Source organism: Petromyzon marinus, chromosome 3 (genome assembly GCF_048934315.1).
Source record: "Petromyzon marinus isolate PM22_M1 ecotype Great Lakes invasive population chromosome 3, UKy_Petmar_22M1.pri1.0, whole genome shotgun sequence".
Taxonomy (NCBI): domain Eukaryota; kingdom Metazoa; phylum Chordata; class Hyperoartia; order Petromyzontiformes; family Petromyzontidae; genus Petromyzon; species Petromyzon marinus.
In genome coordinates this window covers 4,186,049-4,204,994 of record NC_133669.1, presented here as the reverse complement: position 1 = coordinate 4,204,994, position 18,946 = coordinate 4,186,049, and the positions used below count along the sequence as shown (strand labels likewise).

Sequence of the window (18,946 nt, the reverse complement as noted above, 5' to 3'; positions counted from 1 at the left end):
ATTGGGATGGCTGATTTACGCCTCGAGTTGGGGCGGAGGACGGGTGCGCGTGTGTTTTTTTAACTATCGGAAGTTACATTTTGGTTAAAAAAAAACCCAACGCTCGTCTAATTTATATTCATAGAGCGCCTTCACTGAAAGTGCTCGACGTCGTTTACGAAACGATGGCACGGAATGGAATGATTCGGTTGACAGTCGCACAAAGGGTTGAGGAATTCGTGACAGCGATTAGAGGGGCACTTCGGGAATCACGCGCGGGTAGGGGAGGGACGGGAAGGAGTGGAGGGGCGAGGCTCGGAGAAGAGGGAGGGAATGGGCAATGGAGAAGAGGTGAGGCCTTGAGAGAGGAACGAAAGGAGATTAAGGAGGGGGGACTGCTGCATGTCCAGGGGCAGTGCTGAGTCTATGGGCAGTATTGAGTTTATCGGCAGTGTTGAGTCTATGGGCAGTGCTGAGTCTATCGGCAGTGTTGAATCTATGGGCAGTGTTACTCTATGGGCAGTGCTGAGTCTATGGGTAGTGTTGCGTCTATGGGCAGTGCTGAGTCTATGGGCAGTTTTGAATATATGCACAGTGCTGAGTCCATAGGCAGTGCTGCTCAAAGTAAAAGGGAAGTTTTATAGCCGTGGAGGGGATGCAAGGAGGGAGGAGGATCGAAACGGTATTGGGCACAGGGAGAAGGAGAGACAGACAGAGACAGAGAGAGACACACAGAGAGAGAGAGAGAGACAGAGAGAGACACAGAGAGAGACACACACACAGAGAGACACAGAGAGAGACACACACACAGAGACACAGAGAGAGAGAGAGAGACAGAGAGAGAAGATTGGGAACGAAGAGTACGAGAGGGGACATGGAAGGAGATGAGAGAGGCGAGATAAGGGTGGGGAAAGGCCATGAAGAGATTTAAAGCCGAGCTGAGATCAGGAGTCGGCTATTATCTGTATCCCCAGCTGCTGCTGTGCTTCGTGTGACTTCACATGTGAATATCACCATCATCAGCACAATCGTCAACCGCGATCCATCTACTGCTGGATGAAAGATTCGGAAAGTGCAACGTAATTTTTTGTTCATGTAAAAATTATACAACTGCGCCTTGTGTTTTTGAAGGGGTTTTTTAATTCTCAATATTCGAGCTGGTTTTAGATTGCAATTATAGTCAGCAGCTGAACATTGTTGACATTGCGTGAGTAAATGTGTGTATCTGTGTGTATGTTGAGGAGCGGTAGTGTAGCGGTTAGTGCACTGCGCTACGAACCAGGTTCGATTCCCCCTCAACACCAGTGACGATTATCTAAACCGGTCCTGGGCCTCTAATCGGTCGACTCGCCCTCAAATGAGTACCTGGTGCTGTGTAGGGAGACAAAGGCGGCCGGGCGTGGTGTTGGCCACTCACCCCCTCGTGTGCCACAGTGCCGGCCTTCATAGGTGCCCGCTAACAGCACTTGCCCCGACAGTCTGCTGAGGCTATACGGGGGATAATTTGTTCGTGGTGCATGTTGGCAAATAACAGCAGCAAGTGTTATTCGCACGTACAGTAGTCTTGCCTGAGGTCGTCGGAGCCTGAAATGAACGCTCGATGTTGTCATCGCGACGGTTTGGGCACATCCACTGCTCATGGCCCTCGAGGCGGTCGGTAGCGGTGATATTCCACGTCGCCATGCCAAGGACGGGTCTCCTCTGCGCGGGCCAAGTCTCACCAGCACCTCCGACGAGCAACCGTCGGTTACCGTACGGTCGCGAAAGGTGGTCCAACATGCGCGCACGCATACAGACAGCCGCGACTCTCAACTCGCTTTTCGCAGAGCTTTATTAAATGCATCCACCTCGTGGTGCGTGGTAGGCCGAGTTGACGACCCCCACACTCCACCACCACCACCGCTGCCTCCTGCGCGGTCAAGATTTGACCGGGCAAAACTTCGGCTTCAAGCGTCGCAAGAGTCACACTCCCAGCTCGAGCCGCAACTTACGCGAGCGATGGGGGGTTGTTGTTTTTTTTTTTAAAACGGGTTGGCGACACGAGAAAGTAACATTTTGTGCGCTTCATGCGGGGACTTTACGATGGATGTCCCGGGGCTGGTCTCGCGCGGGCTCCGTCACGTCACGGGATGGCGAGACGCGGCGGCGACGATGCCCCGCTCGCTCTGTCCGTCGGAGGAGGCCGCCGCCGCCGCCGCGGGTTCGCCGCCCCTTCCGGGGCCGTGTCGCTTACACAGCCCCGGTGGAACGGGTGAAAGAAAAAACATCTTCGCGAGCGTTCGGTGGGGGGGGGGGGGGCGGTAGGGTGGTAATGAATGACTTCCTTCAACGGTGAATTAAAAAAAAGAAATCGCGAAACGCGTCTGCTTAATCGCAACGACGACAACAACGACGACGACGACAACGACGACATGTCGGCCTTGCGGATTTACCGTTTTCTTCCAGTCGCATTTCTGTAAAAAAAAAAGAAGAGGTGAACCCTGGACAGGTTTCGACTTCCTCGAGCCTCATCAGCAGGGTCGACGCCTGTTGAAGAGAGGGGGCTTGTTTGCCGTTTGGCGATGCCGCTGAGAGCCATCCACGAATGCCAACATGATCAATATTCGTCATGATCAATCCGCTGCTTGATGAAGGTCATTGATCATCCGTGGGGCCTCATCCGGAGTCCAGCAAAGCTGTATTAAAGCAATTTGCCGAGTCGGCAAAGAGTGGGCATTTTTTTGTTCATCCAGCAGTGGATTGACAACAGGGCTGCAAAAAAACAAAACTAAATAGGGCCCTCTTGATAAGTCTGGGGACTCAGGCTTGCTCATCGGTAAATTAAATCTTTCAATCAGACATCCAAGCTTGATTCGTGTTTTTTTTCTCTTTCGACACAATGAATCTGTCAAATGATATGCGATCGAGACGAAAAACTTGCTGCTCTAATCAGATGTTACAACAGAAGCAGATGATTTGAAAAGCAAAGGCTTTGTTGTTGTTGTTGTTGTTTTCCAGCGCTTGACAAATATCCTACATATCAACGCATTCATGACCAGCCACAGAAGGGCCTTTGTTGAATGAGTTCAAGCGAATTATTGCATTGCTCTACTACATGAGTAAAGTTGCGCCACTTGTTTTAGCTACACGGCCATATGGCATCGCGAAAGAGCGCCCAACTCTCGCTAGTAGCGAGTTTCTTTTTTTCACACATCCCGAGCAGGGACCATCGAATCAACTCTTTAATATCCCTGCGAGGGTCGTGGCTCTGCACGGACCATGGCGTGACGATGTCTCCCGGCGTGCGTGTCACGCGGCGCCGTGCTTCTTTAGCGCCACCATTAAACTCTCCTGGTCCATATGCTTGCGATGTACGTGCTAAGGTTTGATTTTGTATTATTATGATCGAGGTCGGTTTCCTAAAAGCACTGTAATCTGCTCCCCTTCTTTTTATTTTATCATATTGATATAAGCGAAGCGCTCAGCGGGATGGAAAATGACGCGGTAAATAAATTATGCAAGAACCGATATTAGTGTCACTCCCGCAATCAATGAAGGTCTCTCATTTGCCGGGGCTCACAAGGTCTCAGCTTGCAAATGAAATACAGTGAACGTGTTGCGTACAAACAGCGATTCGCCGACTTCCAAGGATGATGGTGGTGGTGGTGGGGCAATGAATTATAAATGGCGTTGCCCGTCATTCACTGGGAAACGTCGAGTTTTGTTTAAACGTTGTTCGTGTTCAAGAGCACATGAACACATGGGCAATGTACGGGACATCTTCATCACCGCTGTAATCATCATCCTCATCGTCGCCGCCGTTATTATGAGACGTGTAATGATTCATCATTGTATCGATTATGATGCTCGCAATACACGCACCTGTTCTGTGTTCGCAATATAATCGATACCCCGCGCGATGTTGTGCTTTTGTGTTTTGTTCTGAATGCTGTTTTCGTCATTGCTGTGCTTGTTTAATTGTTTGCTTTGCTTTTGTCATTTCGGTCAGCCCAGCGCACTCTTGCCAATTAGACTCATCATGGCGTCTTGAATTCTCTCTCACCTGGTTAAAGAAGATGAACTTGATCTTGAATTTCACGTGTCAAGAAACCGAACGTCGGAACCGGTCCAAAGATTGTATTCTTGTATTTGAATCAATGCTGCTGGCAATATGCACTCCCATGTAAGGGAGCCAGACGCGATTATATTGTCTGCCTATTTATTTAGTATAAGAATAGATGCGCCTATGTGTGCACGGTTGGCAACGTACGGTGCGAAAGAAGTCCAACATACGCACGCACATGCAAAGCATATGCAACACGTAGGCTGTGATTGAACAAAACTGCACAAATTTGACTTGAACAAATGCGAAAGAATTAAGGTTAAAAAAGATAGACAATACAAATTAAGTTTAAATTCAAAATTAACATTGCCCCTGACAGCCAATCCCCATCTCGTGGAGGGAGAGGGGGCGTCTATTTTCCACTCAACAACAACGCTGCACTCTATAAAAAAAAACACACACACAAGTAGCGGCCACGCTCATTCACTTCTGCCACTGCGAGGTCCTCTGTGCACGCAGTGGTCACGCGCGCCATGCTCGCGGTATTATTTGGACAACGTCGAGGTGCGGGTTAACGCGTAATGCTGGCCGTAGGTGGAAGTCCTGTTCGGCCCCTCGGTAAGGAGAAGCTTCCTTACCCGGTGACATAGACAGAGAGAGAGCGGGAGGGAGAGAGACAGAGCCAGCAAGAACTACAGTATTGCCACTGCCTCTTGCCTTGAGTGCCGATTATTGACCTTCAAACAGCTCCGCTGTCTCCTTCTGCGCGGGATTATAAATCACAGCGGCCCTCCCTTTGCTCGCTCGCCGCAATCTTGACCAAACGAGGAAGCCGCCGCCCGTGCAAACCGCGCGGCGCAAAATGAGATGCCACTTTGGCGAGAGAGAGAGAGCGAGCGAATAAAATACAGCCGACGACGCTTTGTGCACAGATGAGCTTCGCATTTTGCTCCTCCGAAGTAACCCCTTCCCCACCACCACCACCATCCCCCGCGTGTCCCCTCTAACCTCCAATATGATTTGTGGGTTGTTTATTTTGCCGTTCTGCGTGTTTGCGCTTAATTAGTTTCAACTTTGCCATTCCGTAATGCCTGGTAATGGTTAGAATATTAACGTGCGTTTGTTTTTTTTGGTTTGAGTCCGCTTCTCCTCGTAGCCTGCGCGCGTTCGTTTTTTTACGTGGCGAGCTCAAAGGATCAATGCGCTCAAATGAGAGTCAACGTGGAATAAATTAGCTCGCCTTGAAACCAAATCGGAGACACACTGAGACAGACGTAGACCTTTGGGGCGAAATACAGGGGATGCAAATCTCTTCGAATCAAAAACCAGTTAAAATGTCAATAAAGCAGGGCATGCGGACACATTCTGGTAAATGTAGTGTATACAAAAAAAATGAACAACAATGTTATCATATAAAAAAAAACCTATACAGTACAACTGCCCACGACCAAATCGTCTGGAAAACACGCGGATTCGGAAGCTAAGCAGGTTTGAGCATGGATAGGTATTGAATAACAGACGCTGTAGGTTGTCGGGCTACGTGGCGGGCAGCAGAGCGCAGTGCAGCATAATCCATTATTGTATTGTACTTCCATGCCCTCAAATCTATGCCCGCCCTTCTTCGCGAACCCGCGCCGACCGGCGTAGTTGAAGTACGGTCAAACAACCTCCTCGTGAGGAGGCCCTCATCCAGCAGTGGATTAACACAAAGCTGTGCGTGTAGCTTTTTAACAGCTGGGCCACGAGTTCGCTCGAGTAGTCATAACTGTAAGGGGAGTGCGAAGTGGGACATTGCGTTGCCGTACATTTTTTTTCTGACGCCTCGGAAAGTAGATTTTGCTCCTCCCTCTGTGACTTACCCTTCAATCGCTATCGCTCAGTCTGAGAGAGGGCGAAAGGAGGAGGGGACATTAAGATCGCGGGCATGCTCGGAGCGGGAATGGGGGCGCGGTTGTTTCCAGCGTGTCGGTGCCTTCCGCGAGTGAGGAAGTAGGTGTGCGTACGAGCTGGCGGTCAGAGTCGAGGCGGGGGAGAGTCGAGGCGGGCTGGCACGCGTGGAGTTTGGGGGGCATGGGATACAGAGATGCCACTGACACCGCAAAGGGGAAAATGTTGGGGAGCGGTGGTGGATCGGAGCAATGCTGCGTTACGGGGCAGAGACGTGGGGACTACGGAGGGAAGATGAAAGAGTGCCTGAAAGGGCAGAGATGAGAATATTAAAGTGCGAAAATCTCGAAGTAGGCCAGATGAAAAAGTTAGAGCCTGCACAGAAGATGTAAGGGAAGCGAGTCTATGGTGGTTTGAGTCGGCATTTAAAGGGCTCAATATATGCAAATAACCCAAGAGTGAGTCTCGTATCAAACACACTTTGGCGTGGTGTTCATTTCCATTGGCGGTGTTAATTCCACATTCCCATGGCAGGAGAGTTACTCTCCACAAGGGCAACCACTGTTTACATCCTTCAAATTAGTACTCGTTTTCTCCACTGTGGAGGAGTAATGGGCCAACTTCACCTCTGACTGGGCTTTGAACTCACGACCTTTTGACTTGTCGCGAAATGCTCAGCTAACGGCGCAAAGCCGAATGGAATAGGAAAATTAACTCCACCGCAATAACTTATAATGATAACAACAAATTGCCGCAATTCACATCGAATGGCATCGCATTTGCTACCGCTGTACCGCTGCGTTGTATTATTTTTGAAAAACGCTTCGTGAGAATTGTGTGCGTTGGTCTCTAAAATATTTTAATGGGTTGGTAGCGGCGACCTAAAAACAAAACAACAAAGATCCCCCGTATAGCCTTAACAGACTGTTCGGGCAAGTGCCGGAGTGACACACGAGGGGGTGTGTGACCAGAAACACACCCGGCCGCCTTTGCCTATCCATTGGCGATGTTTACACACCGCACCAGGTACTCATTTGAGGCTGAGTGGACCTAGGGGAGGCCCAGGATCGGTTCAGACATTCGTCACCGATGTTGGCCGTCAGCGGGAATCGAAGAGTTTATAGCGCAGTGCGCTAACCACTACACCACCGCTCCCCACATTAAAATATTGTAATGGGCTGGTAGCAGCGATCTGAAAACGCCAACACACAGTTATTTTCAGTTTCGTAGATAAAAAAAAAAATTGCCACACAATTAGTCCTGAACCGAGCGAGAGTGGCATTTGCCTGGAATAGAGGGTAATTTCATCCGCATTTAGAAAGCAATTTGAGACGAGGACGATGACAATAAAAGGCGCGGCAAGCGGCTACCGCTCCGAGATTGGTTTAGAAGCCGCTCCAGCTATGAGTGTGAATTAGTGGCCTCTGTGTGTGTGTGTGTGCGCGCCTCCCGGCTTCCCACAGCGGAGGAGAAGGGAAACACAACGCCGGCTTTTCTCGCCTGGACGCGTGCGGAGTGGAAAGGCCGCGGGCATGTTCGGGCGAGCGAGCTGCGTTGAGCCGCCGCGGTTGCTGTGAGCCGTTAGGAGTTTTGTCGCGTGCCCGGCATGCGAATCTTGGCAAGTCTCTCTGCGACGAGGTTCGACTATGGACCGCGGGGCGAGTGTACCCAGCCGCTAATTCCTGGCGTCGGTCTGGGTTCAGAATGGGACAGACGACGGTGCCGGCAGGAGAATATGGAGTAGAGGTGTGGGGGGAGTAGATTGGGGGGTGGTGGTTAGGTGGGCAAGTGACCAGAGCAGGAGGGTTGGGGGACCACGCGTGTCCTCGTGACATTGTTTCCGCTGAACAAACCGGAACACAAATAATCGAATGGTCCAAAAACGTCGTATCTTGGCCTTAATTTTTCCGATTATTCTGAATTAAATCTGAAAATGTGGAGCGCATCCCTAGTAGCTGGCGCTGTGTGAGAACATCAGCGGCGGGGAGACAAATGTAGTTGGAGCGGTGGCTGGCCACACAATCCACGCATCCTCCTGCGCCACGCCGCCCTTCGTAGGCGATCGCTAACAACGCTCTCCGTTCTGCTCTCTAATCCTAACTGGGGAATCCGTGGCTTTGATTTTGGCGTTAAGGTCTCGTTATGAATAATAATCATCAATAAGGGTAGTCGTCGAGGTATGAACTCCACAACACAGCTGCAAGCATAAATCCCAAATGCAGTTGTGTACGCTTGGAAGCAATGACCTTTTTTTAATGTGCAAAGTTGGAAACCACTCGGCGGTGATTAACAAACAAAAGACGAACAAGTGGAGGAATGCTTTTTTACGTGAATTTGCCCCGAATCAATTGCATAGCGGTGCTTATTTCCCATAGCATACCCTCGAACACTCATAGAAACCCCACATTCTTATGGACAATGTTACCGTTCCACAAAGTGGAATGCATTCCATTGACATTCAGAGAGATGACGAGTTGAATAGATCCCTGGCGAGAATCTGAACTCCTGGCGGCCTTGCGACCGCGGTGCCGTCCATCTCGCACCGCGTGCAGTTTGTCGTCGTCGAGGCCACTGCTTGTACTGCTGCATGTGCGCCTTGCACAACAATTGACGTCATACACAGCGTCACAATCAGCAGCAGCCAGTAGCGTAACGAGCGTGGGGACAGGAGGTGCATTGCCCCCCCCCCACCCCCCCACCTGGTAGCCAAAGCAACGAGTTGGGAGCCCCTCTGACAACCAACGTGATATGTTTTCAACAACAGTGCAAACGAACAATGAACGTATTTAAAACGCGGTTTATATGTTTTTATGGAGATGCTTAATGATGCGATTAGGCAAGAGGAGCCGCGATATATAATAGCCCTAGGGTGCGCCCGTGCGAGACAAATCAAAATATTGGGGGGCCCCAACTGGCCGCTTGCCGCATCTTTCCGGAGCCGATAACATCGTTGACTTCGCCACTTGCGGCAGCAGAGCCACCCGCGACCACCAGGGGGCACAGCCACAGATCGCGACTGAAACCTACGGCTCGGCACTGTGGTCCTCTCACCTCCTTAATTACTTCTCATTTCATTGTTTTCCCCCACCTCTGGTCAATTTTCTCACACTCGTGTCACTGACGGATCTCTGGGTCATTGTCTCCATTTTAAGATGGAATTCACGCTCCCTGACCTTATATAATTTGTGGGACATCGCTGTACATAATAAAGTATTAAAGCTTTCGTGACTGCATAAAATTGTTTTTTTCGGTAAAGTCACGTATGTAGAAATACAATACATCACACACGAGTCTCGTATTTAATAATAATAATCATAATAATAACATTGGTAATTGACCCCCCTCCTTTGGCAATTTGCTCCTGTGTCGGGTCATGGAGGTTGCTTAGCCTGGTCAGTGTGGGTTGATAAAGGGGAGGGAGGTGGCCAGCATATCACTCGCTATCACTCGAGGTTATTTTGTTTAAGCAGGTGCGAACTCACGAGACAAGGATCGTCTCATTTCGCGAGAGTGGCCTGGGTTATCGATGTTGGCCATGGCCGGGAATTGAATTGAGGTTACCGGGTTCATGACGCGTTGAGCTAACCACTGCGCCACATCCATTATTACCTATAAATAGATGTAATAATTGTGTTGTTGTTGTTGTTGTCACGTGATGGACGTGAATGGACTCTCACTAAAGGCAATTGGAACTGATTGCGACGCTTTGAATTGTGGAATTAGAGGAGAATGAAAAAAAATTGGACCGGAAGGATGAACTTAATGAGGAAGTAAAAAAAAGGAATTTCCATTTAAAGCATCGGAATTTTAACAACTCGTCGCGCATACACAGAGGGGGGCATTTGCAGGACACACACGGAGTTGCTCCAGTGGGAAGATGCCTCTTAATAATGGAAGGGGGGAAGTGTGGAGCAAAAGAAAGCAAGAGGTAGGCCATGAGAAATGTGGATGTATCACATCAAAGAATGATCAACTCCAAATCATTATTATGCAGAGACCGTTTCAGGCATTCATGAAATAATTATTTAAAATGAAAACCAACACTTTTTTTGTGTTTAATGCTATTTGAAGAGTCAAAGGAGTAACCCCCACCGCAAATATGTTGAAATGTTTTCATGTCATTTCAAAGCAGTCGTATAAATCATAGCTGTCCACCGCAGTGGACATGATGCATGAGAGGGCTGGGAGGGGAGGCAGAAAATATGGAAGCTTGGAAGGACGTGATTGGCAACCTACGGATCGAAAACGGCACCTGCTGATGATGTTGTTGTTATTATTGTTGTTGCAGGGTTTCCGTGGCGTCTCTGAGAGAAGCTGTGCATCGGTGGAACACGTGGTGAGTAATTCAACCACCAAGGCCTTCTAGTTGTTGTTGTTGTGTTATTGACACCACGGGAGAGGGAGATGAGAGAGGGGAGCAGTTTTGAAGGAACCGCCTCATGATGCACCCCGCCTTGCCTCCCCGTGTGTCTCCTGCGCCGCGCATGAAAACCGTGCCGCTTTCAAAATTAATGTCAGATGAATTTTTCATGGAACTTTGCGAATCACGAGTGTGAATGAAGCGCATTCGAGTTGAACGTTGGGCTCATGAAAAATTGCTTGGAGTGTGCACGGCTGAAATGCATTAAAAGGTTATGAGAACAATATATAATATGATATGCAATACATACACGGGCAAAACATATATATGAATATTTTTTTTAAAATGCAAAGTGAATAAGTGTGTTGTATCATCAGTCGTGCGTTCACATTACAATTATTAAACGTAAGATATCAGCATCATCAATCACCATAATTATAATTCTGGGGTGTCTAAAATTACTTTCACCAGCTGGGTCAAACCAACCGTGCTTGTCATTTTGTCTGGTCGGGTCCCCGTCATGTGGATGCGTAGTTTGTACTTCAGGTGGATGAAGTTACACCATCGTCAACATCATCAATCACATTATATCATTTTCACGGATGTCACTGTTGATTTTAATACATATTTATTCAACACATTTTTACAATATTTCCTTTAAAACAGGATTGCAGGGGAAGGGTTGAGGGGATGGAGGAGGGAACGGAGAGTTTTCCCTGGGCCTCAGGTCCAGGCGGGCCACAGAAGTTGCTTTCCTATGGGGCCTCATCTGACATTTTGCCTGAGTCCTCCAAAAACCTTACTTTTCAAATTTTACCTAAATTGGTAAAAGTTGCGTAATTAATGGGTGCATTTATCCTTGTAACTCGTGGGCAATATTTTTTTCAGATTTCGGCCACTAGATGGCAGATGAATCACGAGATCCAATATGGTGGCGCCCTTGCACACACTGCACATTAGAAGAACAGCGGACTGTTATTTTGTCTATATGTACTTTGACAGTGTGAAGACAGGCGAAGTGTAATTAACAGTGACGTTGTAATATGGTGGCAGAATGTGCGTATTGTGGCAGTGCTTACAAGTGGGTGCAATGTCTGTAATCGGGACATGAGCGCGTTTGAGATGACAATGTAAGTCGTTGTCCAGTTGATACTTCAACTCCAGGAGAACGTCGCTGTCGTTCAGAGATTAATGTTAGATGACAGGCGAGAAGACATTCAGCACATGTCAGCCATCATTAGGGTAAGTGAGGGAACAGTTCACTCAATAAATCAATGACAAGATCCTATCCCGAAAAGTGGGCATCTGTTTGCTTCTGTAATTATAACTGAAGGGCATAAAGCGTATAGGAATTGCATTTGTAATGCTTTATCAGCCAGAATTCCCTCACGACGGAAACGCATTTGTGCGTCTCCCACCGTTGTTGTTTCACTGACGAAACTCGCACCCATTGTTGTCAACTGGAGGGTCAGTGCAGGAGAACTCGACAGAAGCGCCCAGATCCCCTATGCAGGAAATAAAACAAGTCCCAATCCTTTTTGCCCGGAGAGTTGACGATGAAAGTTGTTTGGGGGCATTGATGGAAAAGGTTGGATAATGGGACGTTCTGGAGCATCCATCACAGAGTCCAAACCAAGCCCCTTCAACCTCCCAGCTGTGCGGGCCAACGAAAACAGTTGTACTGCGGTAGGTGGCACGACAGTGATGAGGCTGTGAAGGCAGTGGTGCAGTCAAGGCCTCCGGACCAACCAATGTGACTTCTGTGCTGCTTCCATTAGAAAGCTTTCGGGCCCACTGGTACTGGGGCAAGAGTATTTTAGTAGAGGGTGACCATTTAAACAAATAATGTGCCATATTGATCTTAAGATTTTAATCTTAAAAGATACATGTTTTTCTTCTCTCTACTTATTCAAGCTCACTTGTAGATTGTGCACTATTTGCCTTGTAACTCTACACAATGATGTCTCACGATGCGTTGATAATGACCCACGCTAATGACCCAAGGATGTTCCAGCACCAGTTCATTTCCATCAAAACAGTGGGGAATCGTGGGGGGGGGGGTTGTGGATAAAGAGCAGTGGGAAGTCTAATTGCCAGTTAAACCACTGGAGTTGGCCCTGATGCGTGTTCTATGACAGTCCCAGAAGCTGATTTTTACTTTTTACATGAATCGTGAGGCTGGGGGGGGGGGGGGGGGGGGTTGGTACACGGTGTTCCGCACACTGTACGATAACCTCAGTCACCCGAGTTCAATTCCAAACCACGGCTGACATCTGTGCTGAACGAAATCTGAACCGGTCTTCGATCCCCCACCACATACCTGGCCCGACCAATTATATATCTGCCTCAGTCACCTCGATGTAAAATTATAGTTGCTGCTCTACATCAACGTCAGCCATGAGAAAACATTAAATGCCTGACCAATGATGATTGCGAATATCATACCTTGCGATGGTGGCAGAACACTGGACTTAAGAGGCTGAATGTCATAAGTTCAGCCCATCCCATCCTTTCCGATTTGATAAAATAATAACAGTGGTTTGTTCCCCTGGCTCTAGGGCCACAGAGATGAGCGTCACCCCACACTCACCTTGAACTTTGACCCCGATACATATATACCGTTCAATTCACAATTTCTCCACCTGCCAAAACAGGTCAACATCCAACCTACCAGCAAAGCGATTTGAAAAGAAAAAAAATCACACACCTCTCGTGCAGGTCTCATTATTTTTCAACAGCCGAATGCGTATTAATTCATACACAGATTCAATTTGTAACATTTCACTGTTAAATGCATTGATGTGTGTGCAGCCATGCCGTTGGTCCATTTGCCACTTAGCCTCAGTGGTTTATTGGACTCTATATTAATAAGCGGTGACAAGTAAAGCCACCGACTTCCGCGAGCCCACAGAGCAAGTATGCGAATTACATATTTCCACACTCCTCATCGTGCCCGCGAATTCACTTGAAACAAAAAAATAAATTGATCTTCCCACCTTTTGCTCGGCCCCGACTAGGTAAGCTGTGCACTGGGTGCTTTTCAACCCGGTGTAGGATATATATATAACGTGAATCGTTCGTGGCATTTAAAGTTAACGTGTAATAATAATATGCGCAGTAGTTTTTGCCTGGCAGAAAGAAAAAAACACATTAAAGTAAGTGGAGCTGGAAGAGTGGTCACGTGACCTTCATTGCTCATGAGGGCACGTTGGGTAATGTGTACAGCGAAGCAAAGAGTGTGAAGTTCTCGTTGCTTTTGGAATCAAAAGGGTGAAAAAATGTGTTGTTAAATTTTCCTTGAGAATTTGTGAAACCGTGTTTTGGTACATCAGTACCAAGTATTGTTCGTGTGTGTTGATATATGCTAGTTGTGCAGTTCGTGTGTTTTTGCAACCAATATCATCCATAAACCTTACTAATTGGCTGTATCGGGTGGTGGCGGGTTTAACGACACATTTATATTAAGGCGAACGAACCCCCAAAATAAATATTATGGAATGGCGCGTTCTGCACGCAATGAGGTTGCGACTTCAAATCCTGTGAGTTAACACGAGCCCCGAAACTTCCCCATCCCACAACACCGTCGTCAATAACATAAGTATCAGCTTCCGGGGAAAGCCGACGTTAGTGCGACTATGGCCCTGCCGTGAGAATGTGGATTTTCCATGACTGGCTTTACAACCAAGTCCCCATGGGAGATGGACACCACCGTTGTTTGGCAGGATACTTTGACCTCAACTTTATCGCGGTTATCACCACTCGTATTAACATCCGGAAAGCGAGAGCAGTGAACCCAATGACCTGAATTTGATTCCGAAGCACGGCCACCATCAGTCAGTGGCAAGTAGGATCTGAACCCCCACAACCTTCACCACCCCACACTGACGAGCCGTAAAAGTTTTCTCAAACCAATGCCCGCCATTCGTCACCACGGCGCCTGCTCCAGGCCAGGTGCATTTTGGGGCCACGTGAATTGGTCGAAGGCTCGCTGACAGGACGAGGTCTCGGGGCAGACCCAGCAGGAGGTCTCGAGACAGACCCAGGACGAGGTCTCGGGACAGACCCAGGACGAGGTCTCGGGACAGTCCCAGGAGGAGGCCTCGGGACAGTCCCAGCAGGAGGTATCGGGACAGTCCCAGGAGGAGGCCTCGGGACAGACCCAGGTGCTGGCGCGCTTCGTCCACTAGGGGCGTTGGGGCGCCGCCCCACCAAGCAGCTGGAGATGATAAAATAATTTTTCTAATAAACAAAAATACTTTTCTATGAATGTTGTTGTTGTGTTTAAAACAATACAAATCTAAACATGATGCCAACGTGAGTTGCCTCATGAAGATAACATTTCAAGTTGTTCGTATGAGAAACCGCTGCAACATCACAGTCTGATGAGGATGCCTCAGGAAGGTCTCGGCGCGCCCGAGTGAGAGATATCCCCCTTCCTTCATTGCGATGAGCTTCGCATTGTAGCCACGCCGTTTGAGACCCATTTAGGGCGGTGAATAAGGCGCCAGGCGGCTGTACTGAGACGGTGTCACAACGCGAGGTGGCACTGTGCAAATGTATCTGGTCAGCCTATACACTCTCTAGGCTTTTGGCAGTGTCAAGGGTTGTGTCGTGTGGACTTGAGGGTCATGGGGACAGCGTTTGAGTGCTCTGCTGCTTTGCTTCATATTGTTTATAAATGCCTCACCGTTGGTAGATAAGACAGTGACATCACTTTCACGGGAAGGCCAATAACATGACGAGGTTATTCTTAATTAGAACATCATCTTTTCAGAGGGTCACTCACAACAGCCCCACCTAGTGGACATGTCACGGGCCGCCGCTGCCCAGGTGCCACGGGTTGACTGACTGACCGAGATGACTGGCAGATCCACCAGCTGTACCCCCCCTACTGTGCCAACTTGCTGAATTTTATCCGCCCGGCGCTCCGCTCGTTGTTGTGATCGTCGCTCCTCTGCCCTCCGTTATTGCTGGTGGGCGACTGCCCTCCAACTGCCCAGTAGCAGCATTGTCCTTCCCGACCCTTCTCTTTTGTGATACTCAAACTCCCCCCGCGACCGATACAGCCGCGGGGAGAGCGGCACTCATTGAGCGCGGCATTGACAAAGGGCCGTCAATAATGATATCACTCTTATTGATATGTAAGAATAACTTTCGCTCGGTGGCAGCCAGAACAATTCCCTTCTCGATTTGCCTCCTCCGGTGAACCCGCTGCCGTCAAGCCGGCACGGGCCACCCCACCCAGCCCCTTGTCGCACGCGCCACGGGCACTCGAAGCCGCGCTCGGGATTATTCATGGCCTTTGTTGACAAAAAAAAACGTACGAGACGCGGCGAGATGCCATGAGATTTTGAAATGATCATACGAATACATTCAGCGGCGTAACTCTCTTGGCCCGTGTGGATATAGGTTTTAATTTAATAGGTACTTTACTATTTATCGCCGTGTTAACATGCTCTATGTCCACAGTAAACGCCTCTATAATCACAAAATTCGAACCACCCCGCCGCTGGAACGAGCACTGAGTGAGGCAGCTGTGAAGCCAGCGGTGGAAATTCAGATCTGTCACCGTGGAAGGCATCATCCCCCATCAGATAGCGACTGTCGACCGGTTCGGATGATCGTCACTGGTGTTTGCCGTGAGCGGGAATCGAACCCGGGTAGCCAGGTTCGTAGGGACAGCCCGACGCTTGTGGAGGTGCTCTGTGAACGACTGTATCGCGGGGAAGTGAGAGGGGCGACAGCTGCTCGTGGAAGCTGATGATAAATGCTGAAGGTTATTGGTTATCCATAGCCAGTTGCGGATTAAGCTCGTGCGGAGCCTGTAGCATATGTTATAAAGGGGCCCTAAATAAAAATAAAACGTAAATATTAAAAACATATATTTTTTACTTGCATAGTAAAGTAATTGTATTTTTTCATTTGCTATACAGGCAGATAATAGGACAAATCGCTAACCTTAAACACTCAGTCGTTCGTAAAAGTTGAAGGCAGTGTAGTACTATAGTGATAGAGCAAGTGCAGAATCACTGAATCGGAATTGATAGCTTGAAAACATTTAGCGCATGTGCCCTTGAAAGTGCGGGGCCCGTAGCTACTACATATGTAGCTACTACATATGTAGCTACTACTACATATGTAGTAGCTACTTTTGCTACGAGGATAATCCGGCACTGTCCATACCCAGCTGGTCGCCACCACAAATGTTCGGAGCGTAATATCGGAAAGGAGACGACTAAAGTAGCACGGGAACCCTCGGCGTGTTTTACTCCTCGCCGAGCCTTCGCGGCGATGCACTCCGCCGTGGCGTTTCTTTAGAATTTCGAGAAGGCGAGGAGAAAAGTTGGTGGCAAACCCCACCACTCCCTTATTGCGCGCCGCCGTCACACGGACGGCAATACGTGAGACCGTGATAATGAGATAAATGTGGAGTGAGAGGGCTTTTTAATGACTTCAATCCCCCCGACACTCCGGCTGAATGCTTCATCAATTTTACACGCTGCCCACGCGCTTCGCCGCATTATGCGCTCTGAGCAGAGGGCCCATTTATCACCGCGTCCGTTGCTTGCTTTTTGTTGTTGTTGGTGTTGTTGCAGAGCCACGGTTCGCCCGCAGTAGGCAGGACTTGAGCTGCGAACCAGCAACGCGCCGCGTTGCCCGGCTCAGAAGACGATGACTTACAATTTGTGTTGTCGTTAAGGAACCGTGGCTCGATCACTCCGTGGCCGATGGTCAACGTGAAGTGCGCGCTGCCTTTGGCCCATCGTCGACGTGCCGAGGCTTTTATCGCCTTGCCCGGAAAACGACTCTCTTGTCTCTTTCCCCGAGCCGCCCTCTGGCTTTGCACCACGCATCTCGTCATTGTCAGCTAGAACGCCGATCTTCCTCCAAGTGCTTCTTATTGTGTTCTTTTTTTTATTCAAATTTCTTTTTTAATCGAATACATGTCATTCATATTTGCAATTGGGATGACTGCAGAGTTGAAAATTCCAATCGGGATTCAAATGTTGGACATCATCCTTCCCCGGCTCAATGTGAATGGTTACAGCTCTGCACGGGATACCATTGACCATCGTGTCAGGAAACTGAGCCCCAGTCGTTATTTGCAGCCCGTTGTCAATCTACTGCTGGATGAAGGTCTCCTCCATGCCATGTCGGTTACGCTGGTAGTTGTTTGTTACCCTACACCACCACCATGTTGGGTAGTGTATGTTGTCGAACGGGGGGGGGGGGGGTGCAGGACCGGTTCAGTTATCACTCGCCACCAATGTTACCCTTGGCCAGGAATCGAACTCAGGTACGTAGCGCAGCGTGCTAACCACTGTGCCACCGGTCCACCCCTGATCCCCACCGTAGCCAATGTGGAATTTCCAACACCCCAACTCTTGATTTGTAGCAGGAAAACGCGCAAATGACCAAGATGCTCCTAAATAGCACTGCCTTGAAAGGAGAAAAATATATAAACGAGGTGACGTTTTGCTATGAAGAAGAGCACTTCCCGAAATGTCACCTATTATATATTATTCATATTCTCATCTTACCTTAATGAGATGTATACAGCGCCTTTGCCGAGGCGATGTACAGCAATTATACATTTATACATAGCATGATAACAATTTGAAACGAAGCATTGGGGTTATTGTAAGTGGCGGTGTAGTTTCGATGACAGTGAACCAATAGGTGATTCATAAGGAAGGGGGGGTTGGGATAGGCCCTGGTCATAGTTCGGGGCGGGGGGGGGAGGCGGCAGAAAGCTGGGGGGCTAAAAAGTATACGAGGCATCATTGCTTTGGGAAGACAAAGGGGGTGGGGTGGGAGGGGGACGCAGGGGGGGGGGCGAAGGGCTGGAGCCAGGAGGGAGAAGGGGGGCCACCGTGGTCGAGGTCACACGGGCGTCATTGACGAGCGTGCCGAGTTGTTTTGCTTTGGCCTTCGTTGTTTTGCGCTCGCGCGCCGCCGCTGCTGCTGCCGACGTCGCCGCACGAGGAATCCGCTCCATTCTGTGACGAGTTGCCGAACATGGTGGCGCTGATGAGCATTAACTGAAGGTATAGCAAAGTCTTCATAGCTCACCTGCCGCTGCCGACCCACCACAATGCTGACCCCGTACCTATGCCCAAACCACGTCCGATCTCATCGCATGCCGGACGCCGAGCAGGATTGCCCCTACTCGGATAAGAGAATGCCGGAGGAAGACCACGTGTTTGCAGGCTTGGGCTCCGATGCGGCGGGGAGAGCGATGGGATGCATCCAGTTTGTGCGGAGCTACGAGCGTTTATCACTCCCCGCGGCCCCCCTCCCGCGCAGGGTGGGTTTTCTCTGGGCACTCCGGTTTCCTCTCGCATGAAGCCAGACGTGCTCACTGATTGCACCGGCCAAGCGCCCATCCAATGCAGGACCCTCCTGCAAACGAGCACTTGAGAAGTGAGTGAGCCTCGGCTGGGTGAGCACACGTGGTGACTGCCCGCTCGGCGTCGAGAAACAAAGGCGCGGCTCTTGAAACGCAATATGCGGCACGTGCTCGGAAATTTCACGCTTAGTGGCCCACGCGTTGTGTGTGTGGGTTCTACTGGAATCGATTTAAGGAGGTCGACTGGGGAGATTAAGCCCCAGAAAGAAAGAAAAAAAACTCCCCTGTGACTCCACCAATGCCGAGCGTTGACCCTGTTGTGCCCTCG

At 49.3% G+C, this 18,946-nt stretch overlaps 1 protein-coding gene across 1 annotated transcript in view; it reads left to right on the top strand.

The window, feature by feature from the left end:
• LOC116952091 (synaptotagmin-2) overlaps nucleotides 1–18,946 on the top strand; it is a 305,791-nt gene that overhangs the window by 84,635 nt on the left and 202,210 nt on the right. Inside the window, exon 2 of the mRNA XM_032971142.2 lies at nucleotides 10,197–10,244. The gene's annotated coding sequence lies outside the window, so the exon portion shown is untranslated. The remainder of the gene's footprint in view (nucleotides 1–10,196; nucleotides 10,245–18,946) is intronic.